Below are 16277 nucleotides of genomic sequence, written 5' to 3'. Positions count from 1 at the left end.
TCCCTGGCCTCGCTCAGTGGGTTAAGGATCCGGCACTGCTGTGGGCTGTGGTGTAGGTTGCAGATGCGGCTCAGATCTGGTGTTGCTGTGGCTGCGGCGTAGGCCAGTGGCTACAGCTCTGATTAGACCCCTAGCCTGGGAACCTCCATATGCCGCAAGTGTGGCCCTAAAATAGCAAAGGAAAAAAAGAAAAAAGATAAAAAAGAAAAATGGTTTTCAACTTCATTCTAAGGAACCTCAAGGGTTTCACAAATATTTGATTAGAGTGTCTTTGAAAAGAACATTAAAACATTTAAAGCTGTAGGAGTGTGGCACACTGGGATTGGCGGCATCTCTCCAGCACCAGGACACAGGTTTGATCCCCGGTCCAAACAGTGGGTTAAAGGATCTGACCCAGAGCTAGCTGCAGCATAGTTCACAACTGTGGCTTGGATCTGATCCCTGGCCCCAAACCCCATATACCATGGGGCAGCCAAAAAAGAAAAAAAAATTAAAGCTATAATTAATGAAATTATTGTTTATTTTCTTAGGGGTCATGATAGCATTATGGTGGTGCAGATTACATTATTTTTGGCAGGCGAATGAATAAGTATTTAGGAGATAAGTGATATAATGTCTTCAATCCTACTTTCAAATGGATAGCAAAAAGAAAAGGGAAAGATAAAGTATGTTAAATTGCTGAGAATTATTGAATTTCATTGGGATTAGATGAATGTTTGTGGTGTCAGTCCTGTTAGTTTGACAATTTTCAAAGAAATTTGGGGAAATATATGTATAGCATATGTGTAAGTATGTATAGAGAAATGTGTGTAGATGTGTATATGTGTACACACACACATACATATGTTATAAAGATGTATATATAGAGAGAAAGAGTTAAAATGTAGCCAAATAAGGGTACTCGTATCCAGGTGTAGGCTACACGGATATGTGTCCTACCTTCAATGGGCTGAGATGCGGAGACAGATGTTTATGTGCAGATGCTTATGGAGCGCTGGCGTGCTCTTGTGGGAGAATGAAGGCAGTGGGATTCGGCAGGGGGAGGAGCCAGTCCCAACGAAGGCCTTAGCCCAAATCGAGTGAGCCCTGCAGCTGGGATGGCAAGGGGGCAAGGCTTCATGGTGTCTCACCCACCAGTCTTTGGATGTGAGCTCTCTGGTGTTGCGGATGTGACTTGGGGTGAGGTGGCGCTCCTTGCCCGAGGGCAGGGCCTGAGCTGAGCGCTGTTCGCCTCAGACCCAGCAGCTGAGATATGAGCTGTCCGTGCTGGAGGGGAGGTGGGCCGGCGCACCGCAGTATCCACTACGCAGCTTTTCTTTCTGGCGCGTTAATTTGTTCATTGGAGTCACATTCTTATAGATGTGTCGTTACTTTGGAAGTTTACAGCTTTGTCATGTGTTTTTGTTTTGTTGTTGGGTTTTTTCTTTCCTTCGGGAATTTGGGCCTCTGTATTGGTTGGTCCTCCCGTAAAAACACCATCCCATTCATGTGGGCTGCGCTCGATTCAGTGTCATCATCCCCACAGAAGGGAACTCGTAATGCTTCTCACTGTGTCGATAGCATATTATATACAGCTGTAGGTTTTAGGTCGTCGTCTTTGTTCCTTTTCTTTCTTTCTTTCTTTTTGGGTAAGCTCCGAATGCTTCTTATGTGACTTAGAATTTATAAAATATATTTAGACAAAAAATACCACTTTTAAATCTGATTTATATATTGAAGATTCAAATATGATCTATTTGGCACGAAAAGGAATTTGCCCCTTGAAAGCCATTAGCCTACGATTTCTCTCCAGTATCTAGCCAAGGCAAGACAGTGATGGATTTCCAAATATGGAATATGGAGTTTGAAAACAATAAAAGATAAAAAGAAGAGGTTTGTGATGCCAAGCATAACTGGCATCTGACTTTGCTGAACCTCTCCATCCTGCCTATAACTGAGCAAGAACACTTTGCCCTTTCTGTCTGCATTAGCCACTTTCTGGAACAAGGACAAGAAAGAACAAGGAAGTTCTTTTCTGGTTGTTATTTTAAGCACTTGTTTCCTTCTGACTTTCTTGTTTCCCTCATTGCCACAGTCTTTAATATGAACTTCATTTATTCAGACAAGGGGACAGTAGTATCCCACTGGAGAAGAAAAACGATAATCCTAGAAGCAGAGTCCACATGTTGTAAAGAACTCAAAGTCTCTTTTCCTGGGAATAAAGCCTTATTTATCTTAGAATGGATTTGGCTTTTTAAAACATGGACACAAAGCAGGAGGAGGAATGTAAATATAACCCCAAATCTCTACAAACCTATTTAAACTACAAAGTAGTGAAGCAAGATCTTAACTTCTTTCAGAAAATAAAAGATCCTTTTGAACTATTTTCCATTGTCCTACCTGTCACTTCAAAGGAAGATTTGCCATCATCTTTAGAGCCTTTCTCTGGCCAAGGAAAGTGTGAGGATGCTGGAAGGTGTAATTTGAACTGGGTAACCCATGCACAAATCTCTGCACTTTCCCCTGCATTTTCTCAGAGGACCATTGTATGGAAGGAGCAATGAATGGCTGCAAATCATCTTGCCAAGAATCAAGGGCAGAAGAAATATTCCTGAATAATTTCCTCAAGAAATGGTACAGGCTATAGAGTTGGGCAGTCTGGAGCAAGGCTTATTGATATCTGATCTTACAGAAAATGGGCAGGTTTTCCCCGACAAGGTCGCTGCTTTCATGGAAGATCTCTCAAAAAACACCAGTCTGGGAGTTCCCGTTGTGGCTCAGTGGTTAACGAATCCGACTAGGAACCATGAGGTTGCAGGTTCGATCGCTGGCCTCGCTCAGTGGGTTAAGGATCTGGTGTTGCTGTGGCTCTGGCGTAGGCCAGTGGCTACAGCTCCGATTAGACCCCGAGCCTGGGAAGCTCCACATGCCTCGGGAGTGGCCCTAGCAAAGGCAAAAAGACAAAACAAAAACACCCCACCAGTCCCCGTTGAAAGTGGCAGTGATGTTGAGTGTTACAGTTCCCACCTGGAAACCCCTCCGCAGTCTCAAGGTGCCTTTGCAGAGTTGATCTGTGCAACTTTTTGGAGCACATGGAGGCAAATCATTTGTGACACCCATAATATGAAGAATGGTTAATCCCTCCCTGGCCCCATGTCCTTATCAAATTCCAACCTTAAATATTCTGCTCTTCTCTCTGCAGTAGCCTAGTACAGCCCTTACTCTGTGGTGTTCTATTGTAAATAAGGCCATTAGTACCCAGTTAGGCACGCTGGGGGTGCTCACTAAATATCGTGTTCACTGGTTACATTTTACTATGAATTCCCTGCACTTCAGATGAGATTGGGCACATTCAGGGTGGTATGGCCGTAGACAAATGCTCTCCACTTGAGAAGATCAAAAACAAATGTTAACGACTCATTTATCTCTGACATTAAGCAGTAAGTAGAAACTGTGAGAAACATGGTGCAGTGTTTTTTGGTTTTGTTTTTGTTTTTTGTATGAAAAAGTATCTTAGTTTGGGTTCCTATAGAAGTAGATTCAAGTACACTTCATTTAATTGGGAGCTGAAGGAAAGACTGGAGTGGGCTGAGGAAATTAGAAAGGCCTGGGAAGGAACTACTATAGGCTGCTACTGGAGCCCAAGCCTGCTGGGGATCTCTGGGAGGTTATGTAGGGGGTGTTTGTCAGAGTTCTCCCATTTGAGGGTGAGGAAGCTGAAGCACTTCATCTACCAAATCCTCTCAGTTATGGGTTGAGCACTGTTGGGGAGCCTTAATTTCCTAGCACTTTCAGCCCACTGTCCTGATGGCAAAAATGAGGTTTATGCTGACGGGTTAGGGATGTGGGTGGGTGCTACAAAGATGCTTTTGGGTATCCAGGATAATATTCCAATATTTTTCAACACGGTCTGGCACTTCTGCCATCAAAGAATTGTTGTTTTCTGGTGATAGGCAAGATGCTGGTTTCATTTATTTGGGTTTAATAACTAAGAATGATAATTTTTTTTTTCAACTTCACAGGTTTATTGTGAGGTTCAAGTGAATTAGTAGTGTCTGTGAAAGTCAACAGAAATGGAAGATGGCAGTTGAAATGATTTGATTGTTTGCAGCTGTATAGAAAGAGGACCCAAGGAAAAATAGTAAATTGGAGAAGAAAACAGTTTTTTTTTTCATTTTATTATGTTTTAAGTGGTTTTGCTTCTGAACCCCCAAATGTGGATTTTCAAGTGATTTATTGTATGTAATGTTTTCTGATTCACCAGAATGCCTTCTTGGAGTCTGACATGATATCAGTTTGGGACAGTTGCCCAGCTGTTCCTGACTTGGCCACATGAAGGCTCAGACCATCCCAGTCTCTGAACAAAAGAGAACCAACAGTATTAGCAGATCTGTACCAGCCGGAATGCAAGGTTAGTATTCTCTTCATAGTCAGCTTTAGAAATGGTTTCAAGATGCAGTATGATCTCAAGATGAATGTGTATCCTCTATTTGGTGAATGCAATATTCTGTGTATAAATATTAGATCAAGCTATGTTTTTGGTGTGGATTAAATCTTCACTATTTTTAATGTATATATTTTGCCTGCCTTATAACTTTTTGAGAGAAAGTAGCTAAAAATATCCTTTTATGATGGTGGAGCTGTTGTAAAAATGTTGCTTTATATGTTTTTAAACTTCATTATTCAGTGCATGCAGGTTCAAAATTATTATAGCTTCTTGGTAGATTGTTCTTTTTATCATCTAGTGAGGTGCTGCTTTATTCTTATTGTCTTCCCCCTTTAAATTCTCTTTTGCCTTATATTAATTTTGCTAGATAGATTTTTTAAATTGTTATTTGCCTAATACACATTTTCCCATTCCTTTTATTTTAGCTTATGTATGTCATTGTGTTTTAGGTGTGCACAAATAGCCCATGTCTAGCTTTTGTTTTTCACCCACCAAATATAAATAAACTTACTTACCTATTAAAGATAGTGATAGAAAACATAGACTACTGCTATATTTGGGCTTAATTTTTGCTTTCTTGTTGCTCCTGTTTATTTTTTCATGTTTGTTTTCTTCTGGTTTGGAAGTTATTCTTTCTATTTCTTTGTCATTCATACTGTCACTTTCCATGGCTTTTTGACCTTTTATGTTGCTGATGAGATGTTTTCTGCAAGGTTGTTTTTCTTTTGCTTGGAATAGAGTAAAAACATGATAGATATTTATCTTCTGGAATAACATTCACTGCATATTTGAGAATTGTGCTGTGTTCCTAATGACATAGAGTGTATATGTTGCTGTACTTCCTGCTCACAGAGAGTGTAGTGAAATCTTCATAAACTTTCTTTGGCATTTATATCCACAGAACTTGGCTGACCCTCCTTCTTCTTCCCCTTTCTCTTTCTTCATGATTTTTCTCCAGTAACCTTTGAAAAGGAGCCTTAAATAGTGTTGACAGGAGTTGTAAGAGGTAGCGGGAAGGAAAATTCAATGTATCAAGTCATGAAACCTCAGCTACCCAGTTCTATAAAGTTAATAGTTTTTAAAGGGAACCTATTTTTTTCTCTCTCTCCATTTGTGTGACAGCTTTGTCCTGTGACATGTGCACCTTCAGCTGACTTTTAAAAGCCTGCTATTTTGGAGGTCATAATTTTGACTGATGGGCCTATAATTAGTAAGTGCTCATTAAGTACTCTGTCCTGAGTATTTCTGTGGGATGGTAGAGAATGTTCTTAGCAGCTGCCAGGGTGATAACAGTCCTGCAAATTGGCATGACTCCAAAAGTAACCAAAGAACTTTATTAAGATTAAAAGTGAATGAATAGAGAAGCATAGGAGAAAATAGTGAAGACCTAAATCACTACATCTAAGGACCTCGTTAGCTTTGTTTTCTCGGTAGAGTTCAAAACTTGATACTCTCTCACTTTTCCTCCTACCTGTCTGAAGTCATGCCTGTCTCTACTGGCTCTTTGTCCTCCTCCTTCCATGCTACAGGTAATTTCCATGTGTTGATATGGCGTCCTTTTCTCTCTTCCATGATCCTCCTTCACACAGAGCACTCTATTCCAGTGGCTTCAAATATAAACTTTCTGTTGATGCCTCCCAAATCCACATCCCTGGCTTCTACCCAGACTCCAGTTCTACATTTTTAATTGCCTGCTGAATATTTTCTCCTAGAGGTCCTTCTGAAGCCTTGCTCAGTGCACCTAAAGTCAAACTCTTTTCTTAAAACCAACTTCCACACTCTACACCCCAGCAATTCTACTTCTATAATGTAGCTGAAAGAAATGTGTGCACAGTGCACCAAAAGACATGTGTAAGAGTGTTCATGGAACATAATGCATTATGACCAAATGGAGATTGACCCAGGAATGCAAAGTTGGGTTAAAATTGGAAAATTCAACAGTTGAATTCAACACATTAATAGCATAAAAGGGAGGAGAATCATGTGATCAATTCAATAGCTGCAGAAATTCAGTTGATAATATTAAACGTACTTTCATGGTAAAAACTCTTAGGAGAGTCTGAGAAAAGGAGACCATCCTTAGTCTCTAAAAGTTCTACTGCAAACATACTAAATGATAAAATGTCAAAAACTTCCCTTGGAGATCAGGACCACGACAAGGGTGCCCCGATAACCACTACAATTCAACATTGTTCAGAGTGTTCTGGCCAGTGCACAAATCAAGAAAAAGGCATAAGAACTGGAAAGAAAGAAACAGAAAACTGTCATTATTTGCATGTGATATGATATATTCATAGAAAATCCAAATGTTTTGGCAGAAAATTGTTGGAATTAATAAGAGAATTTTAGCACAGGCCCTGGATATAAAAGTTCGGTACCCCAAAATCCAATACATTTCTCCATACCAGCAACAAAGAGAGGATGAAATTAATATAAAATACCAAGAAGTAAATCTATTAAAGAACATTCAAGACTTCTGCAGAAAAAAGGATAAAATCTTACTCAAACATAAAAGGAAAATAAGGAAGGGAAGAGCTATCTGGTAGTAAATATGAGCAAGAAAGATGCCCATCATCCCCAAATTCATTTCTAAATTTAAATTAATGTTCTTTCGTAGATCTTGAAAAATTCAAGATCTGATTTTAAAATTCACATGGAGACCCCTCCTACTCTATTGGTGGGGTTGTAAATCGGTACAACCACTATGGAAAACAGTATGGAGGTACCTCAGAAAACTAAATATAGAACTATCATATGGCACAGCAATCCCACTCTTGGGCATATGTCCAGACAGAACTTTCATTGAAAAAGATACATGCACCCGTGTGTTTGTTGCAGCACTATTCACAATATCCAAGACATGGAAACAGCTTAAATGTCCGTTGATAGATGAATGGATTAAGAAGATGTGGTATATATACACAATGGAATACTACTCAGCCATAAAAAAGAACAAAATAATGCCATTTGCAGCAGCATGGATGAAACAAGAGGCTCTCATACTAAGTGAAGTAAGTCAGAAAGAGAAAGAGAAATACCATGTGATATCACATACCTGGAATTTAATATAAGGCACAAATGAACCCTTCCACAGAAAAGAAATGCATGGACTTGGAGAACAGGCTTGTGATTGCCGAGGGGGAGGGGAAAGGAGTGCGATGGACTGGGAGTCTGAGGTTAATAGATGCAAACTATTGCATTTGGAGTGACTAAGCAATGAGATCCTGCTGTATAGCACAGGGGACTAGATCCAGTCACTTGTGATGGAACATGATGGAAGTTAATGTGGGAAAAAGAATGTATGTGTATATATGTGTGACTGGGTTACTTTGCTGTGCAGTAGGAATTGACAGAACACTGTAAAACAACTATAATGGAAAAATAAAAATCATAAAAAATAAAAACCACGTGGAAATACAAAAGGCCAAGTATAGCCATTACCCTTTTGAAACGGAAGAATAAGAGAGAAGACTTGATCCATTGGATAAGAAGACTGCTACAAATCTGTAGTAATCAAGACAGTTTTCAGGGATGGAAAAATAGACTGATGGAATAGAATGAATAACTCAGAAATGTACCCACGCATAAGGTCAGTATTTGACGTATTTTCCAGTATAGAAATGTCAGTCCTTAGAATAAATATAGTACTGAGACAAGGGGTAACTGTAATTAAATTAAACCTCTATCTCTCACTTTACCCCCAAATATATTCCACATATATTAAAAACCTAAAAATTAAAAAGTTCCTAGATAATAAGCTTTGGGTTTTGGGAAGACTTGTGTAAATATGACACAAAAGATGGCTAACCATAAGGAAAGGGAAAATATTGATAAATTAGATAATAACTTTGAGAACTTCTGTTTATTAAAGAACAGTGTAAAGAGTGAAAAGATAAGCCATAGAATTAGGGAAGGTATTTGCAACTCACAAAACTGATGAAACTTGTTTTTTTTTTTTTTTTTTTTTTTGGTGTATTAAGAACTCTCATATATACATGGCCTGGGGAAAAGCTTGGGAGTGGTGCTGACAGACAAATTTGGGGAAAACCTAAACCAAGGAACTTTTGCATCATTCGGTGCTTGAAAGTTTCAGAGGAATCTGCTGGACAGAGGCCCTTTGACAACTAGGGAAGAGAGGCATCATCTTAGTGAGACATAGTGTCTTAGTCATGTCCACTAGAAGTAGAGCTCGAGACAGATTCTGGTGCTTGCTGATTATTGGAGGAATGCTCTCAAGAGAAGTGTCATGATGGAAGTGGGATAGGGCAGGGGAAGGTGCTAGCCAAGGATGTATTCTTAGTTTCAGCGTAGAACCCATAGGGAGTTCTGTAGTGTGAGTTATACCACAGAGCTGTTTCCCCTTGAGGTAAGGAGGCCAGAATTTCATACCCCTGTGGCATTTAGTCATTGCTGTGGGCTGTACCCCAAAGGTGAGGGTGGGCATAGCTTCCTGAGCAAAAGTGGCTCCTGCTCAGCTAGGGAAATTCTCCAAGGAAGGGGACATAGGTAAGCTGTTAGCAGCTATCACACAGCATCTAGAGGGGTGGGTGAATTGGTCTGTAAAGGGCATCTCTGTGGAGCACCCGAAGTGAGAACTTGCTTAGCATGCCTAAGTCAATCTGAGTTCCCATGTGGCATGGACCTTATGTTGGAGCCAAGAAACCTGCATGAGGCTGGTTGTCATAGGGCTCAGTGATCTGGAGCAAAAGATAAAGGGTGATCTCTGTTCCCAGGGGTGAGGAGGAGATTGTGACAGGGACTCAGAGGGATTTCTATAGCCACAGGGAGAGAGCCAGTATTCTTCCTAGAACACTGACTGAGCCAAAAAACAAAACCAGACACATCACAAGTTTACCAGCTGCTGACACTGACCTTAAGGCCAACAGGGGACAAAGCATAAGAGAACATAAGGACGTTTTTTCTGTGAAACCAGCATCATTTCCATCATTCAAGTTCTAGCCTTGAGAAGACCCTAGGGCTTGGAAATAAGTACCATCGGGGTTTGTGAAGAATAACATATTAGATTTTTAAGAAATAAAGAAACGACATTTACACTGCACATATGAATTGTAGTGTAAGTGAAATTTCAGCACGCATTTTAAAATACCTTAAGGCCACTACATTGTTATATTCAAACACATAAATGGATTAAACAAAAGTTTGACCTTTGACAAGATTGTAAACCCTTTGAGAGCAAAGTGGTGGAACCCACACACTGAAGTATTAGATAATTCCATTTTTTCTTTTTTAAATTTTTTACTTATTTATTTTTTTAGGGCCGCACCTGCAGCATATGAAAGTTCCCAGACTAGGGGTCAAGCCACAGCAACAAGGATCCGACCTGCGTCTATGGTCTATGCCACAGTTCATGGCATTGACGAATCCTTAACCCACTGAGCGAGGCCAGGGATTAAACCCGCATTTTTATGGATACTAGTTGGGTTTGTAACCCGCTGAACCACAATGGGAACTCAGATAATTCCATTTTATCTCATTATTTCCTCTAATGAGATCTAAAGCTCTCTTTCGTTTCAACACACATGTGTTACCAAGGGGCACTGCTAAAAGTCAAAAGACACTGCAGAAAAAGACAACGTGACTATAAGTTGTATTCAGATGTCTGCTACTGATTTAGAGAAAAATTAGTTCAGACCCACGCTTCACACCACAATGCCAAATGAATAAAATATACATGACATTAATTCATAAGGAAAACATTGAACTTTATGAGGTCTCTGCCATTCTTGATAAGTTTTATAAACTTTAAAGTGAAAAAAACAAAATGGACAAATTGGGAGTAAATAGATTTTTTTTAAACTTTATATATAAGAAACTGAAAAACAGGGGAAGCATTTTTTAAACAAATATGGAAAACATGGGTTTAATATCTTAGGTAAATTCAAAGGAAAACATTAGCATCCCTAAAATTAGGAAAAAGACTGGCAATTCCAAATGAGGATCTATGCTAAGCAAATAGATATGGGAAAGTATTAAACTTTTTATTACAGTCTTAAACAAATACTTATTGAGCATCTGCTGTGAGCCAGAGGCAGCTCTAGGTACTAGTCATCAAAAAATACAAATCAAATTACTAATTTGTTACTAGCAAAACTGATGCTTTTACACATTGCTGATGGAAGTAAAATTACACCATCTCAGTAGAATATGGCCATACCTATGAGGCAATAGTATTAAAGTCAGGAATTCTACATTTGGAAACATATCTCCAAAGGAAAAAATAATCCCAAGAAGGGAAGAAAACATATGACTGAAGATGTCATCACATTGTATTTTATAAAGAGAGAGGAAAAAAAAATATATGAAAGCACATTTTTTTTTTTGTCTTTTTGCCATTTCTTGGGCCGCTCCCGCAGCATATGGAGGTTCCCAGGCTAGGGGTCGAATCGGAGCTGTAGCTGCTGGCCTACGCCAGAGCCACAGCAACACGGGATCCGAGCCGCGTCTGCAACCTATACCACAGCTCATGGCAATGCTGGATCGTTAACCCACTGAGCAAGGGCAGGGATTGAACTCGCAACCTCGTGGTTCCTAGTCAGGTTCATTAACCACTGCGCCACTACGGGAACTCCCTGAAAGCACATTTTAATGCATGGCTTCCCAAATTTATTTTTCTATAGAATCTTTTTTTCATAGACTATCGAGCAATATTAAGTTGCTTGAGAATATGCCTTCTGGAAGAAGGGGGACCATCATTTTGGTAATCTTCCTGTTAGGGTTATAGAGTTAATGATGTGGTTCATTTGGCAATAAAGGTTTCAGTTAGTTGGGCGAAAAGTTTGGAGCTCAGGCAGGCACTAGCCTCTCACCTAGAAGAGAGAGCTTCTCGAATATAAAGAGGGCAAGGTCCCTTGATTATGCACTTTTCAAGATTTTTTGAGGTGTGAGCATCTTATGTGACTTTCACTAAGGCTAGATGACAGCTGCAACCTACCTACTTGGACCCAGGTCCTGAACTTCTTAGAGAGAAGGAGAATGAAACTCTTATTTCATAGAGACTAAGACATTTGTAGAAAGGATAAGATCCCCTTTCCACTAGAGAGTTCAGAAAGCAGGGCAAACTACCTGGTTGGGTCTCAGAATGAATGACCTCAAAGCAATGGCGCTCACTGGGAGCTCTCCAAGGTTCTGAACCCCTCTCCAGCCTAATAGAACCTTTCTGTCGGTAGTGTCTCTCGCCTAAAGGATGCACTATCTCTGCTTGCCTTGGCACTTGCTCTCTGGCCTATGACTTCCTGACACAATCTGTCTGTGACTATACCTAATGGAACTTCAGTCACTGTCTGCTTTCTGCACGTCCTAGCAGCTTCATGTATCAGTTTCCTGCTAAAGAAAGTCTATTTGAGGTTATGTCAGTAGGAGAGAATATATGCTTTATTCACTCTTGGCTGTACTATCAGGAAGGGAGGGAACACAGGAAAGGTTATTTTCACATATGAGTCCTTTTAGATCAGTAAAACTTGGTATCTGTTACTGTATGTGGTTGTTTCTGGGATGCTTGAGAAAGTAACTATTAGAAGAGCACAGGGAGGAAACAAAAAGAGGAGACCATCAGCAGCATTTCATAATTTGAATGCCTTGCTGGAAGGTTACTAGGACGAAAGTAAGGGGAAATACCAATCTCTATTCAAGCCTAATTTCCTTTTTAAAATATTTAAAAAATTTTTCTTGTGGTATAGTTGGTTTACAAGGTTGTATTAGCTTCAGGTTTACGGCAAAGTGAATCAGTTATACATACACATAGATCTATTCTTTTTTCCCGTATCAAGCCTAATTCCTTGCCAGGATCCTTAAGATGCTGATGACCTCCCAGACAATAAGAGTACCATAGGTTTCGTAATATGTGGAAGTTCTGTCGTCTTTGACATTCTTCCCTGGACTGGTTACCTTTGGAAATGGGGTATCTGTTGTGATCATTGTATATGACATCCAATTATTCACATATAAACATGGACATACACACACAGCTTCTTTTTAATTTTTCTGAGGCCCTTCATGCTCAGCAGCCTGAAGCTTCTGTTTCCTGTAACTCTCCAAACAAGCAAACTAAAAAGAAAAAAGGAAGAAAGAAAAAACCCTCCTCCAGCTTCTTCATCTCAGCTTTGCCATGAAGCATAGGACCTGATATGATTGCATTATGCTTACACACTCAGCAACATGCCAGTGATTTCTGAACACTGATCACTCTTTAGTTTCATTATGTTTGACCTGAAGCCAGTACCAGCCATCTCAGAAGGGCTGTTATTTAAGCAAACATCACTCAGCCATTTGTGACTGAGGCATTGGATCATGCCGAACTGTAAGATTTCTTATCGGAATGAAAGGAAATAATGAGAATCACAATAGCAAGGGACATACTTTGAGACCCAGCTTGGTTTTCTGAAAGGAGAAAAAGAAAGCCATTTGTTTGAAACTCCAGGGCCTTAGGGTAGTTCACCAGAGCACACTAAGCCTTAGGAATAATGTCTAATTTATCTTGGAGCAGACTGAACTCCCAGCTTAAAAATTCAAAGCAAAGATTGCTCTATTCTCAATATGTATAAAATAACTGAATGTGAACATGACCTAAAGGAAATTAGACTGTACATAATCACGCGTTCTGGTGCAGTGTGGTATTAACTCGAAAATACTGAGCCTTGGGTTTTGTGGAAGGAAATATAAATTGGGATGTAAAATGAAGCAGAGAAAGAGATGCCTTTGGAAATACGAACTGCTGTAAAATAAAAGCAGTGTCTAATCAAATAAGGGCCTTCTGCAGATAGACTGTCCCTCACACCTAGGTATCTTGGCTATTTATCTCTTATCAGGAGAAAAAAATGGGTCAGGGAATTATACCAAAGCATATTGCCTTCAGCTGGACAAACTTTGAAAGAAAAAACAGTCTCCTGTTTTCTAATGCGTCTCAGTGGGCACGTTAAAAAAAAAAAAAAAAAAACTAAACTGAAAAGTAAACTCCTTCTACCAGCTATTTCCTAGCTACATACCTACTTGGATTTCATTCTCGTCTGTGTTCTGTTCATCCTGTGTGTCTCATGAAGCCGTGCACGTTGATGCCAAAACTAAGCATGCTGAAACTGCTGGAGTCCTGGGCAGATGAGACCCGCCATTTTATTGACTGATTGCTTGCATTAGTAAAGAGGAGACGGTTTTTTTCTTCCAAAAGAATTTGAGTATTGATAGGTTATGCTTGGAACAGAAGTTTCCCCCTTTTCAGGACAATACATCTGCATCTTTCTAGATATTGTGAAGAGGGAGACATGGGGAAATGCCAAGACAATATGAGAGAGTAGAGGAAGAACTGTGTTTCAGGGGGTTCAGGAAACCTGGAATCTTACTGAATCCAGGACCTCAGCAAGTGGCTGATCCTTCTGAGTCTCCGTTTTCCCATTTGCGAAATAATAAACAATTGAGAGGCAGAGTGGTATATTGGATAAGTACACTTAATCCAGAGAGATTGCCAGGGTTCAAATTTTGGCTCTGCTGTTGTTACCTGGAACACCTTTGTGCCTCGAGGTTGTTGGGTTTTATTTCTGATTTTACAGCTAGTTGAAGCTTGAACTGTATTGCTGGTTGAAGAATGTTCCATTTTATTTTTTAAAAATTAATAAACTTGTTTTTATTTTTTTGTCATTTATTTATATATATTTATTTTTTTCTACTGTACAGCGTGGTGACCCAGTTACACATACATGTATGCATTCTTTTTTCTCACATTACATGTGCCGTCATAAGTGACTAGACAGAGTTCCCAGTGCTACACAGCAGGATCCCGCTGCTAATCCATCCTGAAGGCTACATTCTGCATCTCTTTACCCCAAGCTCCCAGTCCCTCCCACTCCCTCCCCTTCCCCCTTGGCAACCACAAGTCTATTCTCCAAGTCCATGATTTTCTTTGATATCACTTCTATCTGGAATCTAATATACGGCACAAAGGAACCTTTCCAAAGAAAAACTTTTATTTTTACAGGGAAATTTTAGTTTCACGGAAAAACTGAGTGGAAAGTGTAAAGTTCCTATATACCCCCAGGCCCCATACTGCTCAGCCTCTCCCACTATCAACAATCAGTGTTGCAGTCAGTGAACCTACTTTGATGCATCATAAATCACCCAAAGACCGCAGTTTACATTAGGGTTCACTTTTTGTGTTCTTCCATGGGTTTGGACAAATGTATAATGATGTGTATCCATCACTGTAGTATCATACAGAGTAGTTTCACTGCCCCCAAAATTCTCTGTGCTCTGTCTACTCGTTCATCTCTCACCACCAACCCCTGGCAACCACGTATCTCTTTACTGTCTCCATAGTTTTGCCTTTTCCAGAATGACATATAGGTGGCATTATACAGTATGTAACCTTTTCAGATTGGTTGCTTTTATCTTTTTTTTTTTTTTTTTTTTTTTGTCTCTTTAGGGCCACACCCATGGCATATGGAGGCTCCCAGGCTAGGGGTCCAATCGGAGCTGTAGCTGCCGGCCTACGCCACAGCCAAAGCAACGCAGGATCCGAGCCACATCTGTGACCTATACCACAGCTCATGGCAACGCCAGATCTTTAACCCACTGAGCGAGGACAGGGATCGAACCCGCGTCCTCCTGAATACTAGTCAGATTCGTTACTGCCGAGCCACAGTGGGAACCCCTTCATTTACTTTTTAATATGTATTGAGTTTCCTCCATGTTTTTTCATGGCTTAATAGCTCATTTTTTCTTTAATACTGAATAATATTCTGTTGTCTGGATGTACCAGTTTATTTATACGCTCACTCTCTAAAGGGTGTCTTGTCTGCTGCCAAGTTTTGGCACTTATGAATGAAACTACCATAAACGTCTGTGTACAGGTTTTTGTGTGGACATAAGTTTCCAGTTCATGTGGTTAAATACCAAGGAGCACGGTTGCTGGATCATATGGTAAGAGTAATTTTAGTTTAATTTTTAAAAAAAATAGATTTATTAAGTGTGAGATTTGGTAGATTGTGTCTTTAAGGAATTGGTCCATTTCCTCTAAGTGATCAGATCGGTGGGCATAGAGTTATCCTTAATATTTCTTTATCTTCCTTTTTTTGGCCATGCCCATGGCATGCAGAAATTCATGGGTTAGAGACTGAACCTGTGCTACAGTGGGGACAACGCTGGATCCTTAACGTGCTAGGCCACCAGAGAACTTCATCCTTTTCTTCCTTTTAATGATCATGAACTTTTAAGTGATGTTCCCTCTTCCATTTCTGGTACCACTAACTTGTATCTACTCTTTTTTCTTAGCCTGGCTAGAGGCTTATTGATTTTATTGATCTTCTCAAAGAAGCAGCTTTTGGGAGTTCCCATCATGGCTGAGCGGTTAACGAACCCAACTAGTATCCATGAGGATGTGGGTTCGATCCCTGGCCTCACTCAGTGGGTTAAGGATCCAGTGTTGCCATGAGCTGTGCATAGGTTGCAGATGTGGCTTGGATCCCTTGTTGCTGTGGCTGTGTCATAGGCTGGCAGCTGCAGCTCTGATTTGACCTCTAGCCTGGGAACCTCCATATGCCGTGAGTGAGGCGCTTAAAAAAAAAAAAAAAAGAAAGAAAGAGCTTTTGGTCTTGTTGATTTTCTGTATTGATTTCCTCATTTCAATTTCAATGATTTCTGCTTGAATTTTATTTGGCCACACCCACAGCATGCAGAAATTCCTGGGCCAGGGATTGAACCTGCACCATAGTGTTAACCAAAGCCTCAACAGTGATGCCAGGTCCTTAACCTGCTAGGCCACCAGGGAACCCCTTGAATTTTTATTATTTCTTTTCTTCTGTTTACTTTGAATTTGATTTGCATTTCTTTTTTAGTTTCCTAAGGT

At 40.0% G+C, this 16277-nt stretch overlaps 1 protein-coding gene across 7 annotated transcripts in view; it reads left to right on the top strand.

Annotated features, from left to right (window-relative positions):
- The first annotated feature begins 4356 nt into the window (after positions 1 to 4356).
- RAI2 (retinoic acid induced 2) overlaps positions 4357 to 16277 on the top strand; it is a 385424-nt gene continuing 373503 nt past the window's right edge. For all 7 annotated transcript variants that reach the window (XM_021080591.2, XM_085008668.1, XM_085008671.1 and 4 more), the window contains exon 1: positions 4357 to 4390. The gene's annotated coding sequence lies outside the window, so the exon portion shown is untranslated. The remainder of the gene's footprint in view (positions 4391 to 16277) is intronic.

Source organism: Sus scrofa, chromosome X (genome assembly GCF_054392235.1).
Source record: "Sus scrofa isolate SSC_HxYL_T2T_F1_AM1 chromosome X, Sscrofa_HxYL_maternal_Yorkshire_Landrace_v2.0, whole genome shotgun sequence".
Classification (NCBI taxonomy): Eukaryota; Metazoa; Chordata; class Mammalia; order Artiodactyla; family Suidae; genus Sus; species Sus scrofa.
This window is presented reverse-complemented; position numbering and strand designations above follow the sequence as displayed.